Here is a 21,941-nt window from a genome sequence, read left to right as displayed (position 1 = left end):
CACTGCTTTTTGTTGTAGTATTATTATGTCTCCAGGTCAGAGATGAGTGCCTGCATGATCTATGATTAGTAGCATTAATGGGCTATTTTACTTTTAATTGTTGGCAACAAAGGGTAACAAGAACTCAGACTATTAATAAATGCTTTATGATATAATTTAGAAACCTTTCCCCTAGACTTCTGCTCTTCTGTTGTTGTTATTTTTTAAATGGAACACAAGGTACAGGTAGAATTATTTCGGCCATGCCTGAGCTGCTTAGGCTTAGCAAATACACAAGAAATTGTTGAAGACTATTAAGATCTATTTAGACTATTACGAGACTTTAAGATTATATACAAGGTTAGTTGAGCGCACTGGCTATGGGAAATTGTTACATATAGGAGGGATGTAAAAGGGATGCAATTTAAATATTTAAAAATAATATTGGTAAAAGACACATCAGTCCTTCTGATGGCTGGATGAATTTGCACTGGGTTGCTGTCTGTCTCTGTTAGCTGTGTGGCATTAAGTAGTCTTTCTCACTGTGTGTATGAAGAAATAACTTGCCCTTCATTTGCTTAATCTAAAATTCAAATTCTCATTGCAGTGTGCAACTGCATCAGAAGTACTTAGACAAATTAAATGAATCAGTATGGTACCTTTGAAGAATCTAATTTCCACGTGGGGAATCATTTTTATCATCTGGCAAAAAGACAAAACATGAATTTTACATTGGCTGCTTTTTTTTTGGTAGTGTTTAGGTTGCATGGGGTTTGCTTTATTGTTCATCTGCTCTGTTCTGAACTTCTCCTTTGCACACAGGTTACTGTGAGCTCTGCTGGAGCAACTCTTGTATTGATGCAGTTTTGAACCATGATGTGATTTGTGATTTGTCCCTACCTGCCTCTGTAGTACCATTATGGTTTGTAACATAATTACGTCTGTCTGGCAATTAAAAATATATTGTACCTGGAAGATACCTGTGTTCTAGAGAAAAGTTTTACTCTGTTTCCATTAACGAAGCAGGCCTTTGATAACCTTTACAAGTATTTAGTCTGAAATACTGAAAATTCACAAATTTCAGAAGAAAATGGTATTTGTGCTGGATATTCACCTATCAATAACTGGTATTGACTAGTGGAGTTGGGTGAAGTTGCTCCTAAGATTGAAGCAAATTGTGTGAATGGCTGCCAGCAGGTCGCTGCCTCGGGCTCCATGGGTGGGTGAACGTAGGTTGTAACAAACACTCTGCTGGGAAGCTGCAGAGAGCTGCTGGTAAAAGAACTTTACCCTTCATATTTTCAACCTAACCTTGAGAACCTCAGATGTCATTCTTCTATTGCTTTCCTTTTGGACAAATCTGGGTGCTTTGCAAGTTAACAGAAGCTTTGCCACTGGTTCTGGGAGATCTGCAGTTTATTGCTGTGTATGGTTTAGTTAATGAATTTAGATTGCAGAATACTAAGTTTTCTGCTTTTATTTTTGTTTACCTTTTTTTTCCCCCAATTATAAGGGGAATAAGGAAAAAAATAGTTAAACTAACTTTGCATAAGGCAGCTCAATCTGTAGTTTTTTGCAGATGTGCAGGGAGGTGATCAGCGCTACCTCATGCTGCCAACAACCCACTGTCAGTCCTTTATAGGCTGTAAGAAAGCTAGTGCATAATTAACCTTTGCTTGAAATTATTTGCTTTAATCAGAGAGGACACCTCCCCAGATAAGCATGAAAAATACAATGGACATTTCTAGATGCTTCTTTCCTGAGCATTTTATGGCTTATTCCCAAATGAAATTGAAAACCGTCAGGGCAGCAGCAGCCTGCTCTAGGAGGGAACTGGCTGATCAGTATATTTGGAACCTTGGGATTTCTGTACAGCCTTAAATTTTACATACAGGCCAGAAGTGTGTTTGCTTCTTTATAGTGTGTAGCAAAATACAGTCTGAAATCTCTGATGTAGCCAAGACATGCTCTTAGCTAAAGAAAGGTTTATTCAGGGGGGGAAAAAAAAAAAAGCATGCAATTCAAAATCCATTAGGTAGTTCCAGGAACGGGGTTAGAGTAGTGGATGTGAGACCACACGCTGACATAAGCTGTTATCTCTGTGAGGTTAACTCAAGTCGTTAACTGGACACTTCAGTTGTAGCCTTTGGGCAAATATTTGTTGAAACATAAAGGTTTTGTTGGGTTTAGCCTGGTTCCCTTTAGCTGATTCTAATCTCAGTTTCTTTACCGGTGAATGCAAGCCTTCAGCACTTTCAGGTGTTTTTAATACGTGGCTCTGGACTTACTGGAAACCATCCTAAATACAAGAGAAAGTGACTCATTGAAGTCTTTGCCTTATTTGACCAAAATTCTGAGGATTAGTCTTGTTTTAAAATTCACATTTCTTTCTGCTAGCTGAGGTAGAGCAGGTACTTATTTGTCCTACTGAGCTACACTCAGCAGGATTCCTGGGAGCTGGACGTTCAAAGTTCAGCCTACAAAGTTGTGGGTGGAAGCTGTTTCCCATATTGATTGTGTATGCTCAGGGATATATTGTGTGGGGTTTTGTGTGGTTTTTTTCTTTTGTATTTGGTTTTGTTTTGTTTTGTTTGGTGGTGGTGCTTTTTGTCTTTTTCTAAAAAAAGGTGTTTAAAGATGGTGAGAGAATAGGTGGAAGCGCTATTTTAAAGAGGGTGAATGGAATTCCAGGCTTTTCGTGTGAGAAGCAAGACATGCCCCCAAAACTGGGGGAAGATGACAAAATGGGACATGGATATGTCTCAAGGTGATGAATCTTTCATGGCTTTTTTCTTTGGTTTACCATGTTCCCTGGCTATTGGGCTTGCAGCAAATCTGGGGGTACAAGTATGTATGTCTCCTTTAGTTATCGGTGTACTTTTTGGAGAATATGTTCTTCCCCAAGTACAGTCTCCTTGTTAATGCTGCCGTTTGATATCCTTCCTATTAGGAAAATAACCGTCTGGGAAGTGCAAGCTGAGTCCTGCCTTAGTATAAGCAAGAGGAAAGCTGTTTTTACAGGGCAATCTTTACATCATTCTCACAAATGAATACTATCGATTTTGTAGGCTTTTTTTTGTGTTGTTGGCTTTTGAAACTTCTGAAATGCAAGAATTTCTGATGAAAATGTACAATAGCTGTGCTGTGACCAAGGCAAGGATCAGACCAGTTCACTGTCCTTCTAATTTGTAGTTACAGTTTTTGCAAATTTGCTGCATTCCTATTCAGTGTTTATGCACTGTTCAGCACAAGCTGAGTACCGTAAACAATGCACTATTGAATATTGCAACAACTCCCAAATTTGTCTTCAATTTTCAAGAGATCTTTATTTCCACATGGAAGATTTTTTTTAAAAATGCTGGGGGGGAAAAGGTAATAGTGGAAAAACCATTACATCAGAAAACATATTTTTTGCTTTTGTTCTGACGACCTCTCTAAATCTTAGGTGTAAATGTTCTGCATACAAATGGTCTTCCAAAACTTGTGCTTTGATACTCCCATCCTTTTGACATTCCCTAAACACTCGGTTCCAAACATTTTTGTATAATCTTTAAGAATCAGAATTTAAGGATGGTTTCATAGTGACCATGTAGTCGTCGTGTTATAAAAAGACCTATCTTGAAGCATGACAATAAACTATTATGAGGTTCTTCCAAATGGTTTTGAAATTTCTGTATCTCCCATCTTTCCTAAATTTTACCCAGATGTCTGATAAACACAACATTTCAAGCAGTATACTAGACTTGGCGGACACTAAATTCAACAGAATGTAAATGACATTCAACGTGTTTATATATCCTCTTGGTGTTTTTCTCCTTCTGTAGACTCGGCACAGTTTGTTACCCCAGTGAGTCCCATTTACTAGCAGGCTGGAATTCAACTGCGTGAGAATACCGTTTAAAAAATCTCAAGCAGCTCACTACAAACTTTTGATGTTACAAAAATTACTTGCTACTTCATTTCTTTGATTTTCTCACTTGATTGTGTATTATACTTGTTTTTTTTAATGTCGCCAAACTGTGGCAGTAGCTGTTAAAGTGTCCATCATGAAGTCTGCTCTACTGGAAGCTGCTCTTAAATGACTTTTATTAGCAGCTGCCTCTTTAAGGCTTGTGCATAATGATTTTTTTAAAATTAAGAATTTCAGTTTTCAAACAACTATTCTCTGTTTGCAGCTTGGTCTAAGCTCATTTTACTCCCACACAATGGTAGAACCTTACAAATATTTGAATTTCTCAATGTATTTTCATTTTTTCACGTGTTAGGTATCATAGGTTTAACAAGCCACATTCTCATAAATTGAATTACTGTAGCACTGAGTAATCAAGCTGCGAACCAGGACTCGCTTTGAGAGCTGCCTTACAGACCTATACAGGGACAAAGTTCTCTGATCCAGAGAGCTTAAGGCCACCAAGTGGAAGACTGGAAACCATCAGTACAGACAAATAGGTGGGAGTATGGAAGCACAGAAGTAAGGTGTTGGTCGCATGCTGGGCAGTTGTCTTAAATGCCCAGACCCTTATCTGCTCCTAAGGTTTTTGTAGGTATGACATACAGACAAAGTGAACTTACAAGAAACTGAAGAGAATTTTTTTTATTTTTAATTTTTTTTTTAGAGCTATTAAGCAGTTCTCATCCCTGAATTGCACTGTATCGCTTGGATACTCTGCAGCTAATTCTCTCCTTTAATGACTTGTGGACATCACCTGAACAGAAATGAAGGTTAAATTTTGTCTGACTGGCTTAAGTAATACAGATCCATTAGCTGTCACAGGTGTCTATGATTAGCCTTTGGTTTAGAAATTACGGAAAAATGTTAAATACTCCCATTTGACTTTACAGTATAAAAGCAATTTCAAGTATCGTCTGCTTGCTAGAGCTTCATTAGAAGAATCTAGTTTTGCATATCTTCATAAAAAAGCAAACTCTGTGACTAACAGAATGAGTAAAGGGTACAGTAAAACTGCCTTTCTTAAGTAGTCTTTGGATTTCGATTTTCTCAGAAGAAGCTACAATTGTCAGCCTTTTCTCAGGAATGAAACACTGAAAGATCTCTGTGGCTAAATTTAAACCTTCTAGCTGACATATTTGCTGTGCGCATAGTAGGTGATAGACTGAATAAAAGTCCAGATGGGTTTAATAAGTTATATTTGCTCCCTTCTCACAGTTAGGAATGTCTGACTGGGGCGGGGAGAAGGTTATGTTGTAGGTACTGGCAGTATTTTAGTTGAGATTTTTGATGCAAGGTATAGTATTAAATTAGTGACAAGTTCAAGAGAATGGAATTCATTATGAAATACTTCATAAATCAGTAAAAAAATTAATCTGTGACAGGATTTCCAGATAGCTTTTAGCCTTTAGACTCTTGTCTCATACTTCTGTACACGTTTCTCCGTGTTGTGGAGCTGGATTTGTTCTTGCTTGGACTTAAAAAAGTAGGATGCACCAATGTCAGTATTAATGAAAATCCATCCACTTTGAAATTCAGATATCCCAGATATGGGATATATTTTACTATAAATCACTGGCATGAGTATAAATCTTAATGTTATGGATGTGTCCAAAGATGAAAATATAGACATTAATTTTAAAAAATATTCAGTACTTTGAACAAACAAATCCTTCTTGTTTCTGCATCTGTTTTAAATGATGGAATGTGTTTGTCCCATTATGTGGACATGCTTATGCAACAGCTTATAAATATATATGAAACCCTTCCTAGAGAAGATACAGTCTTTATTCCAGTGGTCTTAGTAACTTGCCGAGATGACAAATTTAGGAAAAAAACCCATACACCCTGGTAAATGACCGTCTCTTTCTCTCCAACACTTCAAGTGCCAACTCCATCTAAAAACTTCCTAATAAATATATAAAATTTGTACTTTCTGCCTTGATTTTTTGGTAGTTTTTCTTTGAGCTGGCCTCATTCTTGAAGAGACATGGTAATTACTTTTAATTACTAATATACTGCTTTAAGTTATACTGAAAACCCCACCAAAATAACCAAGTTTCTTGCTGTTCCTTGTTTAAAAGGCTGTGCTGGGTTCTACCCTGTAAACCTGAGCCTGTACCTTTGGGTTTTAAATCCTGTGTTCTTTATTCCAAAGAATCAAAATAGTGGGCCTTGAAGCCATGCCACCGAATAAAAATTTATGAAACTGAGAACTGATGGAGTTTTAATATAATGAGTTGAAATTCTGCCAGTTATTTTTAAGTATCTTTCATGTGTCTATCTGCTTTAGTCTTAAATAATGATTCTGAGGCATACGCTGAAGAACGGATGTGTGTGATGTCAAGGAAGGTCAAATAACTGAAATATTAGTATACTTCTAAAACATACCTGAAATATGTTCAAGTATAAAGCTTCTTAATTAGTAGATGACTAGGCTTTTTGTTAATGTTTGTCTCTGTCAGTGTCTTCAAAGCGTTGTCTTGAAAACTAGTGTTTATACATGAGATATATATATATTTATCAAATCTAAATTGGCCTCTAAAGTTGCCTTTAAGCTGTCAAGTTGCTTAGCTGGAAAAATACAGGGATGGTTTTTTTCAGGATAAAGAATGAAGGCTTTTAATGGGATTAATAAGGAAGACAAAATATTTTGGTGTTCCCTTTTATGTGGTGAGGAGGATTTGTCTTTTTATTAAGATTTCTTGTAACAGCTTGCATTCTATACTTACAATGGCTTTTGAAAGAGTAGGATTAAATCAGCTAGCCATGAACAGAAAAGAGGTGGGGGGAAAAAAAGAAGGCAAACTATTCATTCCTGGAACACTAGTGAAAGCAGCTGTAGATGCTCAAGTGAAGTCGGTCTGAATGCTTTTGGCAGTGCATTTTATCCTTCCGTGTTCTATCAGCTGAAGGTTCTAAGTTTTGTAACAAAGGTAGGCTTTGCTGTGACTTGAAACAGTAAAGAATGTGCACAGTAATCTCTCCAGAGATCTGGCACCTTGCAGAATGATCCCCTTTGGTTTGAATGGCTTTAATAAATGTCCCCTTGAGAAAAAGAGAATCGGCGTTTATCTTCCTTCCCTTGTTCTTGGCAATGGTGAACCCTAAAAGCTACGTGTGACTCAATGTTGGTCCCTCGTGTTGGGCCACGGAGACTCTTCAGGGCAGGGCATGTTGACTATTCTGTGTATCTAGAATATTTAGGAGAGGATAATCCTTTCTTGCTTGATCCTTGGACATGAATACAGTAAACTGCTTAAATTACCATAAAGTAAAAGTAGGAGTCAAAAACAAGGCAACAGTTGCTCTGTTAATGCTGTCAGAGGTAATCTTAAAGATGGGCTCCTGAAGAAGCTTCTCAGTCTCAAGGAGTCTGTCTCAGTGTTTTGACCTTCCTTTGAGGATTGCTGCTGGAATGATTGGTTATTGCTGCTTCTCTCCAGAGTTATTAGTTATTAACATTCAATTATCCATGAATTAGTTTATTCTTATTTGTCCTTGATTTTTATTACCTTCTCATTCTCAGGAAGGCTCCTTTTTCTTTTTTTTTTTTTTTTTTTTTTCCCCCAAGTGCAGATCCTGGTTTAGATGTGGTGCTCAGAAACTTTTGAAACTTTGCAGTTGAGTCCCAAGTGTGTTTTTCAGGGAATTTTTTGGTTAGGTCTCTAAACCCAAACTCTGTGTGTCAGCTCTGATATCTGCCAATTCTAATCCAAGTACTGAACATCCTAGGGTGGTCAAGTGTATCTTTTACGAAGTCCTTGTATTTTAAAATACTGTGTCCCTACCGACCAGAATTTGTGCTTTGTTTAAGCCTTTCTTTTTCATATTGTTAACCTTTCATAATACATAATACCTAATGATGTGCACGTTGTTGTTAACTTTTTGTTTACATTTGAGAAAGGTGCTTTGAAGAATACAAAACAAAGTATGAATTTCTCTATTCTTCTCATTCAATGACAGTTGATCCCAAACACTGGAATTACATTTCTGGAACGTTATTTCTTCTTTATAGATACTCACGTTACTTCTATGAAACGAAAAGGGTTTTATTGGATGACAGTAAATCATATTACTAGCAAAAAGCAATAGGCAAGTTACTGATGAGGAAATGATGAGGAACTGTCCCACAAAATGTGCACCTGGATAGAGGGATTTAATAGAATCAATGAACTACTACTTAGAGCACTTTCCAGTGTTGTTAAACACTTTGTAGACTGACAAAACACCACATTAGGTTAATTCTGTTCCTGGTGGCTTTGTACTTATGCTTAGAGAAATCTTCTTGTCACTAATTTACAGTAACAGTGTGGATTGCATGTACTTGTCTGCTAAACATTGGCATATTTCTTACCCCGGGCTCATATTTCCTAATAACTCATTATCAAATCACATTTGGAGAAGGGACTGCTGAATTACTTAGCTAGAATGCAGTCATAGGTTTGGCCTTACTCATGACCTTCACCAAATAATAAGAGGCAGCTGCATACATCTTGTGTATGACAGGAATGTTTAATCTCCATTCTCCTATAATACACTAGTGTAATTGAGAGTGAAATGCATAGGGTCATACTGTCCCTTCCTTGCACACTACAAAATCACTCTAATCATCCTCTGCACTGAGCTATATGGTGTGGATTTTTTTTTCTTATCCTTGGAGCTAAAATAGGTCCTAACAAGCAGCTCCTAACAGTGTACAAAAATGTCAAATACCTTTTCTGTTCTCTTCAGACAATGCGCTGGTTTACTGTATCATAGCGGGAAGTTAACATCATGTCATGCAACCCTTTAGAAGATTGATTAGCTCTAGGTGTGCTATCTGTAAGGATAGAGTTGTGACTTGTTCTGAAGAGCAGATCTAATTAAAACTCAGAATTCATAATCTTTAGTCTGAGGCTTAAAGGAAAACCTGAATGAAAAGACCTAATGCTGAAGCTTCTCACCAAAGAAACGTTAGGTTTGTCAAGGTTTTGCTTTATGCCAAAATTTGTGTTTAGTGGTTATCCTAAAATACATGGTATTGTGATGATGATGCTTTCCAATTACGATACTATTTACTAAATAGGCATTTTGGTAACCAGTACTTTAAAAGGTAGCTGATAATTGTTGATCTAAATGTTAATGATTATTGACATTTTTTGTTTTGATGGTTTTGTGGCAGAAGTATATACTGTAAAGCAACGTACACTTTTGTAACTATATGCCAAAACCCCAAAAGTAAAATAGAAATTGAGTCCCCCCAAACTGAACTGTCCTATTCTGAAGAGTTCAGTAAGATTCCTATGGAGAATACAGCTCTTCCCACACAATGAGCACTTATGGCTGAATTTCTCCATTGAATAGTTTTGTGATGCTCTCTATTAAAGGTCTCTAAGTTGTGTTTTCTTCTTTCAGGTAAAGATTGAGTAATACATAGAAGAGGCCTCCTGCAACCTCCTAATGTAAGTGTGTGTTTTTCATATGAACATACTGCTCTGTTCACTGGGACATGAGACCCATCAGTGATTTCTTCACATGGTCCTGACAGCAACGAACAGAGAAATGAGTAACAAAATCCAAGTCGATAACGTATTGTCATTGCGGTGAGGGGGGGAATTTGTGACACATATCTATTTCAGTACCTATTTAAATAGTGTTTGGAAACACACTGGGGGGAAAAATCCACCCAAAACAGGTAAATCATGCCTTGTTTTGAACTGGGAGCACGATCTTACGCATCAGAATGTGTTGGAAAGAAACAGGAGGATTACAGTAGATCCAGTAATGCAAAACAGCTTTAGGTACTTGGGACCCAGGCTGTACGTGAGGTTCTTTGTTTGAATAAGAGATTAGGCTGTAGACACCCAGTAGACAGAGCTGGGGTGAGGGTTATTTTGTGATCTGTGGTAGAGTTTATTCCTCTGTATCTCTTGCAAAAATGTTCTAATCCGATCACAACAGCAGATTTTATAAAGCCAAGAGGCTTGGCATTGGTAAACCGAGCACTGAGCTTTACACCCTAACGTCTGAAGAGAGATTCACTTTCTGCTGAAATCTGTGGTGAGATATGTTCCAATTTAAACCTTCTTCTGCTTTCCTACCTGTAGCCTTCTGCATCTTCTAATTCCTCACCAGTGTAATGTTAGTTAACGGAAAGCTGAATTGTGCAGCTGATGTGCCTGTGTGAATTCTAAAATTAAAGTTTAGTCAAGCCAGAGTATCACCAGACATTGAAGCCTTCAGACTTTTCCATTCAAATACATGTGGCCATAATGGGACCCCAAGTGGTCATGCTAGCGAGCTGGTAATTTAATAGTAAGTCCCTGAAGAAGTTATGTAGTAAAATCAAGACCTTTCAATAGTGAACTGTTAGTTTTGCAGGGAGGCAAAATCTCACCGGTTTTAAAGCTAAAAGAAAAATCTTAATATAAAGCTATCTTGTCTTCTTATAAGGAGCTACTGTTTGGGAAGCAAAGAAGGTTCTTACACTTGGGTTTCATTGGTCTTGTTATGGTGCCGCTCTTTGATAGGATTGTGGATTTGCTTTGGTAAATTGCAGTGGAGTACAGTGGAAATGATCCAAGAAAAAAGCATAAAGAGTATGTGGCTGGCAGTACGATGTATTGCAGTATCAAAGCCTTGGGTATATCATCAATTATTCATCTATGGTCCCCTCCTCATGGAGAGGGGAGGTATGCTATGTTCCCACTCTGTAAATAAATTTCCTGGCTAATATAGAACTGATCTAGTTAAAGCGGAGTCTCACTTGATTTGTTATTTCTCGAGTACTTCTCAGGCTCCAAATTCCTAAGAATTGAGGTGGTTTCGCAAAGAACCCAAACAAACAAGAAACGCCTTCTGTTCTCAAGAACAGAAATGACCGTCGCAGAGGGGAAATACTCTCCTTTCTCCTTTTTTTTTTTTTTTTTGCCTAAATAGAGCAGCTAAAGCAGAACAAACTGAAATTTAAACAAAGTTTCAGGTTAGATGAGAAATACAGCAAAGCTAGCTAAGCATGCAAATGTATCAGAAACAAGATAATCTTCCCACTATGAATATGAATAGGTTAGGACAAAACTACTCTCAGGCTACCTCACAGCTCTTAGGTTCCTTGATCATCTTGGGTGAGTAAAATGGCTAATTCAGAAATGACCTGGATTTACCCTGCTGTGGGGTGAAAACACGAACTAGATACTATCCAGAGATACTTGCTTGCCCTTTGATTCACTGAGCGGCAAAAAATGAACGTGCTGCAGGACAGTAGGATACTGAAGTTCTCCCTCTTGCATTTGTATTTTTATGAAGACCAAGAATTATCATCATGTGAAAGGAAAAATGGTTCATTTGAAAAGCAATGGATTTGATTAATTGTTAAGCATTATGTAAAAAATTGTTTTGAAATTGCGACTTGTGCAGTAGTTTAGCTGTGGAATGAACAACTCAAGCAATTGATGTATCGGCAGACACATACCTAGTAAATGAGCTCTAAATTATTCACTCTGATAACCAGCAGCTATCACATATGTTCATATTCATCCATTTTCCCTTGTACAAACTCTGGATGGTCGTTATCAAATTTTCTTGGAAGTAACTATTGCTTTTTGTGATGGGGAGAAGTTGCTTTTTCATTTTGTGCTTTGTTCAAGGAATTTCTATTTCCTTAACCGTGACACAAGATTTTTTTCTTTTTTGAACAGGTCACTTACAAAATAAAATTTTGCCATAAATCTTTTTTTCTTCTGGTTTTCCCCTGGTAAGATATGCTTTACTCTACAGAAATGAGGTCTTGTCCAGCAGAGGGATACTCAAAGCTGACCAAATAGCAGGAGACATTTTCATTTTAGTGAGAGAGAGGAACAAATAGATGTGTCTTCCTTGATCCCAGCTTTACAATTACTGTGAGAAAGAGGCAGACACCAGAGACAGAGTCTGTTAGAGCCAACTTGCTCCCCAAAGGAGGTAAAAAGAGATAGTTGCTTGCTGAGAGTAGTGTGGTATTTTCTCCCTTCCAATGTGTCTTGGTTTTTTTTGTTTGTGGTTTTTTTTTTTTTGTAGTTGTTTTTGGTTTGGGTTTGGTGGCTTTTTTTCCCCCGCCCTCCCCTTCCCATGGAAAGTAGCTGGGAACTGTTAGTTCTATACTTGCATTGGAGATGTGCAAGGGTCGGGTGCCTTTCTGCAAGATGAGCAGCAGCTGATTGTCAGGGATCATTAATATTGTCTTGCCAAAAATATACAGCAAATTCCAGATAGGCAGTATATTGGTTTTAGTCTCTATTTCGAATGCGTGGATATGATTGTTCAAATGCAGTGGCCTAAAGTTATTAATCCATTGAAATGATTCTCTTCAACTGTCTTGATCCTCAAAATAGTCTTGGCAGATAAGAAATGTGCTATTCCTTATCTTATAATCAGATCACCTCTAGGGTACATCTGGAAAAGCTGTGTAATATAATAATTTTTTCCATTTAAATAAATTTTCAAAGTTTTTACTAAACTCCCAATATTTTTAAAGTATGCAAATTGTGATTATATCACCTTGGATCTTTGCAGGATAGTGTACTGCTTTTGAGACAAAGAAGCTGTACATGAACATTAGTGATTTTATTACGTGATGTATCTTGACATCAGTTTAGTGAATCAGATGAGATGCTTGTGACTCTGCTTGCTGAGAATAAACCAGCTGGTATTTATTTTGGAAGTATTCAGAAAACAACTCCTTGTTAATGATCCATTGCATGATCTGGCATCTGGTAAACTAATATATTGTTATCTTTATGGTGAAAATCACCACAAATCATTAAAGATTTTAAGAACCATTCGATTTCTTTATTCTTTCTAAAATACATTAATTATGGTAAAAATCGTTCTTATTAGCAATATTATTGAATGATGGTAACCCAAGACCAATCTCATGGTAGAATCTGTTAGCACAGACAATAAGAATGTTAATTCCAGAAGTAGTTTCCATCTTAAGCAAGCAGGTGGCTGTGGTTAGTAGAGTTTGTTTTCTGTATTGCACATGGTAGGATACAGTGGAGTGTTGTTTTGTTTTGTGTTTTTGTTTTTTAATGGAATCCTGTAATTTAAACTATTTTATTGATCCCTTCACTGAAGAACTGAGCATCTGGAGCCATCTTGACTTGATTATATTTGTTTCAGTGAGACTTCTTATGGTGAGAGTTATTTTCTCTTTTGAATTGGTATATGTGAATGTGTAACAAAGATGACGTCAAGCTCTTTTTGAACCTTCCTGAACATATAATTACAACTGTAGCTTGAAATTCCTCAGAGGCATGTCTGCATTATGACAGTTTCCCTTACATACTCTACAATTGGTTAGAACTTAAAAAGTAGTATTCAATGCTTCTTGATAGTTCATAGACTCGGTAAAAATAATATTTTATTTCTGATTTTAATGATGTGGGAATCAGGGTGATATCTAGATGACTCAAGATAAAAACGTTAAGTTTCTTAGTATGCAACCTCAGCATATTTGTTATGGGTAGCCACTTAAGATTATACGTTTGGTTTTAAAAAACCTCAAATTATTGAATCAAAACTTGTTAAAGTGGAAGAATTGTTCAAAGAGAAATGAAGGCTCTGAAATAGATGGAACAAGATTTATTCCCTCATTGAAATGAGGAAGTTCAGACAATAACATTTGGAGATGGAATCTCTAAGACCCATTTCAACTGTCAGGATCTTCTTGTTAGATCCTTCAGTTTAGTTTGGTGTCAATTTTCTCTTTCAGTGGACTTATGAGGCAGTAGATAGGGTTGTAATGCTGGTGATTTAAAGACGGATGGATGCAAACCCTATTTTTGAAAAGGCCAGACATCTCTCTCTCCCTCTTTCTCTATTTGCACAATAACTGTCTTTCAAATGCTTGTCACCTTTTAAAGTTTATATCACTTGTTGCAAAGGTTGTCATAGTGGTTTATTTTCCATCGTAACTATTCTCTGTGTAAAGCATTTTTTTTCTAACACTCTCTTTGAAGATGACCTTTCCTTAGCTTAAGTTCATGCCCTTTGTTGTTATATTTGATGCAAACTCCTATAGCCATAAAATCCATACCTTTTGTTCTTTTACAAAATTCTTATGTAACTTGTCAAGATCTGCTGTTAATTTCCCTTCTCAAAGGCTAGACCTCATTCCTCTAATTTTTTTTTAGTTGTTATTATTATTATTATCATCCCAGATCTTCTGGCACCTGCGTGATCATGTGATATTTTTATATCTTTATTTTTGCGTACTTCTCATAAAGCAGTGATTGGAAATGTGAGCATAGTTCCTCATGTGCTCTGAATCTCATATATGCAATAGATATTGTTCCTCTGACTTAGAACATGTTCATACATGAAACTATTGAAAATGTGCAAGTCAGTAGTATTTTGTTGCATTTGAACCCACAGTACTATGGGATTACATTTTCAGGTTTTTTTTTTCATGGTAGCTTTTGCTCAAAAGATGATTCTGTATAATTGGCAACTAAAGAAATGATCCCATTTATGGGGATAATCTCCACTAGGAAAAAGCCAGTTACATACCAGAAGCAACCTATCTTTTTATCAACTGAATTACTGTATGAGTTCATCTACCTGCTTTAAAAGTATCTGCACAGAATGGTAATCAGCCAAGGTAAATCTGAGTTTTCTCTCAACTTTGCAGTAACTGGGTTAAGCTATTTTTGGTTCTGTAGGAATGAATTTACCACAGGAAGAGAACACAGAATTCATCAAATTCTTTGTTAGAGCTATTGCTAAACATATTTTAAACTATATTTAAATTGTCTTTTATGTTTGAGAGCCCTAATAGCTGATGTGAAAAGGAATTTCTCCTATAATAATACATTTGTAGGAACTAGATGTATGGTGTCCCTTGTTCCTTTATGGTTAATGCTTTCTGTAACATCAGAATTGTTTATCAAATCATTTGGAAGCACTTTTGCCTTTTGAGTCTCTTGGATATCTTTTAATAAAAATATTTATTTTTTTTTCCTAATTTTTTTCCAAAGCTAAGCCACCTAGAGTCTTGAGAAGGTTGTGTTCTGTAGTATAAGCTAAACCTGATTTAATTCTGGTAAAGTATATATTTTCTGTAGGACGTAAGTAGTCATCTGACACTGGTTACTTGAGCACTTAACTAAGTAATTGTCTTACTAGTGCTGTTCCCACTTACACTACAGCTAACAAGCTGTGGGTGTCTTCTGTGTCCTCTTCCATGCCTTCCTCCTTTTATGTACCTCAGAATTCTCTGTATCTGTACGATCTCATTGTTTTTCTTCTGAAATCAACTCAAACTGTAAAAAATTCTTGTTTTTGATTGTGCCTTGCTGCAGGGCTCATTGCAAGCATCTGTTGATTTCTTTTGCCTTCCTGAAGGGAAGGGACCAATTTAATTACCACATAAAACTCAGTTTTGCACTGCACAGTATGGTAGAAAACAGGCTTTATAAGGAAACTATCCTAAAGGTTGATTAGATAATCATGTTTTCTTTAAAATTCTGTAATTTTAAAAATTAACTGTATGGAAGGATTATGAACTTTATTATAAATGGTTTTGAAGCTTTTCATAGAACAGTATTGTTAATGTCTGTGATACATGCTGGTTCTGTATTTATTAAATACTGTAGGATATTATCAGAAGGATTATTCTTGTGGTGCGACATAAGTTACAATTCTTCAGTGCTTTTTAGCTATCAATCCTTCTGTTTTAAAATATTATTTCTTCTTTTTGGTTATAGAGAAGTATTTTGGCTGTTTCTCACGCCCCATCAATAGCCAGTCCTGCGCATCAGCATAGCTCGCTATCTTATTTGTCACTACTTTTTTTTTTGAGATTTTTTAATTATTATTTAATCCTGGTAATAAACCTTCCCTCTTTTTATCCCAAGCCCAGTAATGAAAAACATAAATCCACTGAATATGATCCATCTCAGTATTGGCAAAACATCAAGTCAGTGGCGTGGATACTGAGAATGCAGAAGTAACGTTAGTAAAATGGTTTCAGCATTGAACCACACTGTTTGTATTTACATGGTGCTGGATTTTATGTAGATAGTTGGAGCAAGCACTGTCAGTCTAACCTTGGCCTTGAAGGTACTTTATTTCAGTGCCCATTGTTTGACTACATATTTGAGTTCTGTGCCATCCATGAACGGGAAGTTGAACATACTATTTAATTATACAGGTATATCCAAAAGGGAGGTAATTGTGATCATGTGGGGTTTTTTGTTTGTTTGTTTTTTTAAATGCAATACTGGATTCCAGATCACTGTCACTTCCTAATTCTGCAAAGAAAAGTGTCCACCAAGGTCCACTGTAGTGAAAAAGCAGCAGAATGGAGAAGTTAGTAATGACTTCTTTACAGAAAGAGACAGCATAATAAACAAATGTCTAAGGAAAGAATGTCCATGTTAAATAATACAGTACATTTAAAGATTCTTTCTGAAAAGTAGGAAAAAATTACTGACTCAAAAAGCTTATTTACACATACACAGGTATGCACGCACACAAAACAGAATGTTAATTCTCAGATCTTGCCTTTGTCTGTGGCAGGCATTTGGGCTGTTAGGCACAGTAAAATCCACTGCAGGTTCTGCTGTATCGGGATGGATGAGACATTCTTGTCATAAGGGTCTAAAGAGGGAGAAATCAAGGCATACTGGAACCTTGATTTGTATGAGGGAGAAAATAAAAAGTCATATGAAAAGTCTCCCTAAGATTCTGGGTTTTGTTTTCCTGTATATGATAATCTTAACCGACTGCAACTAAAACTCCTTAGTTTTGTCTTAAGGAAACAAATATGTTTTCAAACTATGTTAGTATTAAGAAAATTTCACTTTAGAACTCTTAGACCATACTTACCTCAACTCTGATATCCCTACTAGCATGGATATTTTTCTGCATTTGCTCACAAACGGCTGGCAGCACCTTTCTGAGCAGAACAGGCTGTGAATACAAAATATTAATAAACGAGAAACATGTAGTTCCGAGACAAGCAGTTTTTAAAACTTGCATTATGTATACTTAATGCCTAACTGACCTTTTCTGCTGTTTCTTAAATCTCTTAAAAATTCATCTAATTTCAAAGCCAGAGTATTAGCCCATTTATATGTAAATTGCCTTTAATTCATGCATTGATTTGAAAGACTAATCCAAAAGATCCTTTACCACAGGTGACCTTTTTGACACTGTACTTCTGGGAAGACTGTAAAGTGGTTTCTTACGACCTCACATCCACCTGTAGCATAACATATGCCTACTTTAGTCTGTATAAATCAGTCATAAGAGAGTGGTTTTCAACCAACATTGAATTATTAACACTATAACTGTCTTGGTTACAGTTAAAATAAGTCCTATTTAAACCAATGATTATTTTCTGTTGGCATTCTTACTTATTTTAGATGTTAAACACAGTGAAGGTATTCACTGATTATGTCCCTTGAATAATAAATAGTATAATCTAGTTCTTAAATGACAGTCTCCACAGATTGTAAATTTCCAAAAGTATTCAATATTTATTATTTGCCAGAATTTCCTGTCACCACAAGAGCTGCTAGAAGAAATACGCTAAAGCTGACTTCTACTGTTTCCTATAGTAAAGGTGAAACACTTCCCTTTATAGAAGAAAGTATACAAAACTGGGGTTGTTATGTATTAGGGATTATAAATTTGTGTTTTCATCCATTCATGCTCCAGAAAGCAACTCTTGATCTGCACGCACTGCAGAGAACGAAGGCTCCCCTGGCTTGATGAGCAGTCTATTATTTACTGTTTTCTCACTGTGGCAGGTTATTACTGGGAGGCTCCAAAATAATTCTACTGAATTACTGCAATTGTTTATTGCTAATATATAATGTTGAAGAAAATAAATGCTATTTTTGTTTCTCTCTTCAAATAACCATTATTTTTTTTCAATCAATTAAAGCTTCAGAAGAAAATGGTACAAAGATCTAACATTAAAGATTGTTGCCTACTTGCATAGTCATCAACAAAAGAACAAATGATCTGATATTCTCAAAATGTATTTTAGTTCAGTTATGATGAATTTTTTGGACTAAGAAAAAACAAAATCTTCCATTTTAAATCCATTTAGGCAACGAAGTATACCAGACAGTGCATTTTTGTATTATTATTATAGAATAAGTGAAAATTATTTTTGTGTTGCATGCTTCATATGAGAAGACATAAAATACTGTATACTGAGTTATAATGAAGGAATAATGATTTGCCAAGTTACATACAGTCATGGAAAAAGCGTGGAGATGAGCTCCAAATTGGCCTGTGTCTATAATTATCACATACTTTTCCAGTCATATCAGGACAAATCAGTATTAATGGTCTCTGCGGGAGGACAGGTCTGTCTGGTCTCTGTTGACTAAGGAGATTTTTTTCGGAAGAATGAGAACAAGATGGCATCAGAAGTAGTGTTTTATCTTTCATTGTTAAAAAACACACAAAAACCCCCCAACTTCCACCTACCCGCCATTGTTTGCAGGATAACGTCAGTTGCTTCAAGAAGAAGATACGATAAAACCACACAACAGAAATGGGTGCTGGAAACAAGAACATTTCCTGGCAGGCGTTTTTAATAATTAAACTATCTACTTACCTGCTGTTTTAGCCATAAGTTGTTAATTATATCCTAATGTGGCTTGTGGAGACTTCCGGCCATTAATAAACTATACATCGCTACTGCATATAGTTTCTTTTCCTGATGAAATAGTGATCAAGCATTTAGTTACCATGAGTAAATAGTGTTACCTGAGCATAAAAAGGGGGTTTATTTGATATGAGTAAACAGGCAGGAACACTGGCAGAACATACTTCCTTAAAAAAGAAATTGGCGTTTTGATGGAACTTGGACAGTTTGGTAGAATTGAACAGATGTTGAAAATGGTTTTAAAAAAACTAATCCAAAAAAACCCCTACCCCAAAACCTTGTAGATGATGGGAGGACATCCTAATGATCTGGCATTGTATTGAAGGCTTGAATGGCTGTAGCCATGAAAATCACATGCACAAGGGAATTGGACAGGGATATACACTAGTATCCTACTCTGGTTTGCTTATGGATTTTGATTACCCTTATTACTTGCTATGGTAATACAGTTTTCTGCTCATAAAATAGAGATAATTAGGTAATTAAAGGAATAAATATAGGAAAGGCTACTGAGAATTAACTGCACATGCCAACAAATGTGGTGGAGCTTGTGGCTGAGCCAAGACCAAGAACTAAGCTGTCTAATGTGAGATTTGGCAATTCTGAAATTCCTCTGTGTTTGAAGATACTCATGAAAAGCTTGAAATGGCAGTATTGGATTTAACTACCAAACCCAGAAGGTAGTGTCCATGTAGAGGTTACTTCGTTTTGCTGTTATCGTAGTGTGGTACGATAAAGAGTAGGACATTGTTTACTTTTACAGAATTTGTCAGTTTTTGGGAAAGGAAATAAATATTTCGATTTGTCTTACAGTAGCGTACATACAGACATAAATATGTGTATGTATTTTTTATGTATATAGGCTTGTTACCCAGAGAACAAAATGCAAGAATAGTAGTATTAACAAGTGAATAAGAGTAAGATGGGGGACGAGTTTTGATTAGTGCTAGTATTTAAATATTCTCATTATCTATTTCTTCTGGATGGATAACTGTATGGCTAATAAGAGCTATTTTTCATCATCTTCTGTAGTGTACATGAGAAGCATGGAGAAGGAAAAGCACAGAAAGACACCGACTTTTGAGCGTTTTCTGAATTAGTGAAGGATGTGTTGCACTATGAAGAGTGATGAGTGATAACACCATCATAGCGTTACTACATATTATTACAGCTACGAATCCGTCCCAGTGATGACAGTGTTTCTGAAAGCTATGTCCGTTATCCTCCTTCCAGCTCTGGACTGGGTTTCTGTTTAGCTGATATGAAAAATGTTGCATTTTGATATTGGGTAGCAGTGCAGAGAAAAAGACTTGAAATTTCAGCTGCTCTAAATGGAAAAGCTTCAGCTTCACATTTGTATGCGTGCCAAGATGTGTAAGGTCTAACAGTAGCGCATACAAATACTTCTCTCATATTTACTATGTGCTACTATATAAAGTTAAGAACTTCATTTTTTCCTGTAACTATTTAATTGATATTTCTATTTAAGTATGAAGGGGTGTTCCAGTATAAAGTGGGAAGTGGTGCTGCACTACGTATTAAGTTAAATACCACTTTGAATAGATGTGAAAAATTAGCTGGAGCTTCCAGTATCCATGGTTTGAACTCACTTGACTGTTGCTGACTGACTCTTCACCACAGTAAACAACAAACATGTCTCTCACCGGTGCTACTTTCAAGTAAAGCCTTTGTTGCAGCAGGTAACACTTAATGGGGTGGGACTTACGACTTTATGGAAGTCAATTCCTGAGAGATGAATTTATGTACAAACCTGGGAGGATCAAGGAGATTGATAATGATATATTAACAGGGTAACTGTCAGGAGGAACAGGACTGCAATACCAGGGATAAATGAAGATCTTGGCTCAGCAGCATAATACTTCACAGAGTGACAGCAAAAATAAGATGACAGAAAAGATTTACGTTGATCAAAAGAAATACTAGCCTTGGGCTAAAGGAACAAAGGGATTAACAAAAAGTGATGCAACTGGCATTCAGTGGCTAAATTTTGACATGATTCAGTGGACACACCTTGGAAAACCTGTGAATTCCTGTGTCAAGGAGAGGGTTTGATGGCGGTATTAGTGCTGAAGTATTCTTCAACCAGATAGAAGAAGAAAAGGGTATGTAAAGGGGCATATGAGATTATGTACTGAGTTCCTTTCTAGTTTTTCTTAGACTATTGTGATGTTATCCCCAATGTCACAAGTTGTGGAAGGGCTGCATTAACTTCTGAGTGCTGTGGAGACAGTTTTCTTCTGTGACTGTGCCGTGTGCATGTGGGATGGCATGACTTACTGCTCACCAGACAGGTAGCTGGACTTGCCTTCATAAAAGATGTTCCAGTTCACCAGGTTTAACGTGCTGTGTTAGTGTGCTTATGTTTTATGAGAGTTACACATGTTACAAGGAGAATTGTGGCCCTTTCTGTAAAGGCAGAGAGATGACCCTTATCCCTACTGTAATTTCTATGGCTGGAGTAGCACCTTATTACAATAGTGATACCTTATTACAATACCGATACTGCAATAAAGCACAAATTATGTTTTTCACATCAGAGGAAAGGGGCGATCACATCCTCTTACATCACCTAGGCATTTTGTGGTATGGTGCCTTGGCATATGTGTCAGCTGTTGAGTGGTGGGTTCACTGGTCTCCCTGGTCAACTTGTAAACGTAGTAGTACTCTGTGCTCCCCGTGAGCTTCTGAAGTGAAGGGCTTAAGACTCTGTAAAGCAGAGTCTGACTTCTGTCAGACTTCTGACTTCTGCTATGTCTCAGAGGAGCAAGAGCAGTATACTAAGTGTATCAAAGATAAGATTTAGCTAAATTCATGCAGGTGAGCCGTAGATGAACAACCTTTTTGGTGCTATTGGGTAACCAAGCCTGCACTGTGGCAGGGAGGAGCACATCAATGTGAGGAGAAGGTGGACAAATGTGTTTGAAGTAGACATATCTGGCTCAAAGGATACTCTGAAGTGGTCCTCAGGATATATAAATTGGCAAATCCATGCAAAGAGAGATCTGTCTCTAAGCTTCTATTGCACTGGAATTTCTGTCCTTCTTCAGTAGGTTTTTAGGATACTCTGGCTGGTACAAAGACCAGTTTAGATTTTTAGCTGGAATTTTCAAAGAAGAAAAGAAACCAACCCCGCAAGAATTTGGTGGGCTCTAGACATGGCAACCCCACATTTTCTACATCGGTTTCAATAGCAATAAGTGAATGTCAGTATTGATTGAAGAGATCTCCTCTAACAAGGAGGAAGTCTCTTGTGATATTCACATCTTCAGTATCAGTTTTGTTTGTGTATCAGGCAAATGGCAGTAAGAGATGGGAACGTGGAGCGCAGTTGAACCATAGCTTCTT

At 36.7% G+C, this 21,941-nt stretch overlaps 1 protein-coding gene across 3 annotated transcripts in view; it reads left to right on the top strand.

Moving 5' to 3' along the window:
• Positions 1-21,941, top strand: part of FHIT (fragile histidine triad diadenosine triphosphatase) — a 607,729-nt gene that overhangs the window by 113,249 nt on the left and 472,539 nt on the right. For all 3 annotated transcript variants that reach the window (XM_054216108.1, XM_054216110.1, XM_054216109.1), the window contains one exon: positions 9,326-9,372. The gene's annotated coding sequence lies outside the window, so the exon portion shown is untranslated. The remainder of the gene's footprint in view (positions 1-9,325; positions 9,373-21,941) is intronic.

The sequence above is a fragment of the Rissa tridactyla genome, chromosome 10 (genome assembly GCF_028500815.1).
Source record: "Rissa tridactyla isolate bRisTri1 chromosome 10, bRisTri1.patW.cur.20221130, whole genome shotgun sequence".
NCBI classification, from domain to species: domain Eukaryota; kingdom Metazoa; phylum Chordata; class Aves; order Charadriiformes; family Laridae; genus Rissa; species Rissa tridactyla.
This window is presented reverse-complemented; position numbering and strand designations above follow the sequence as displayed.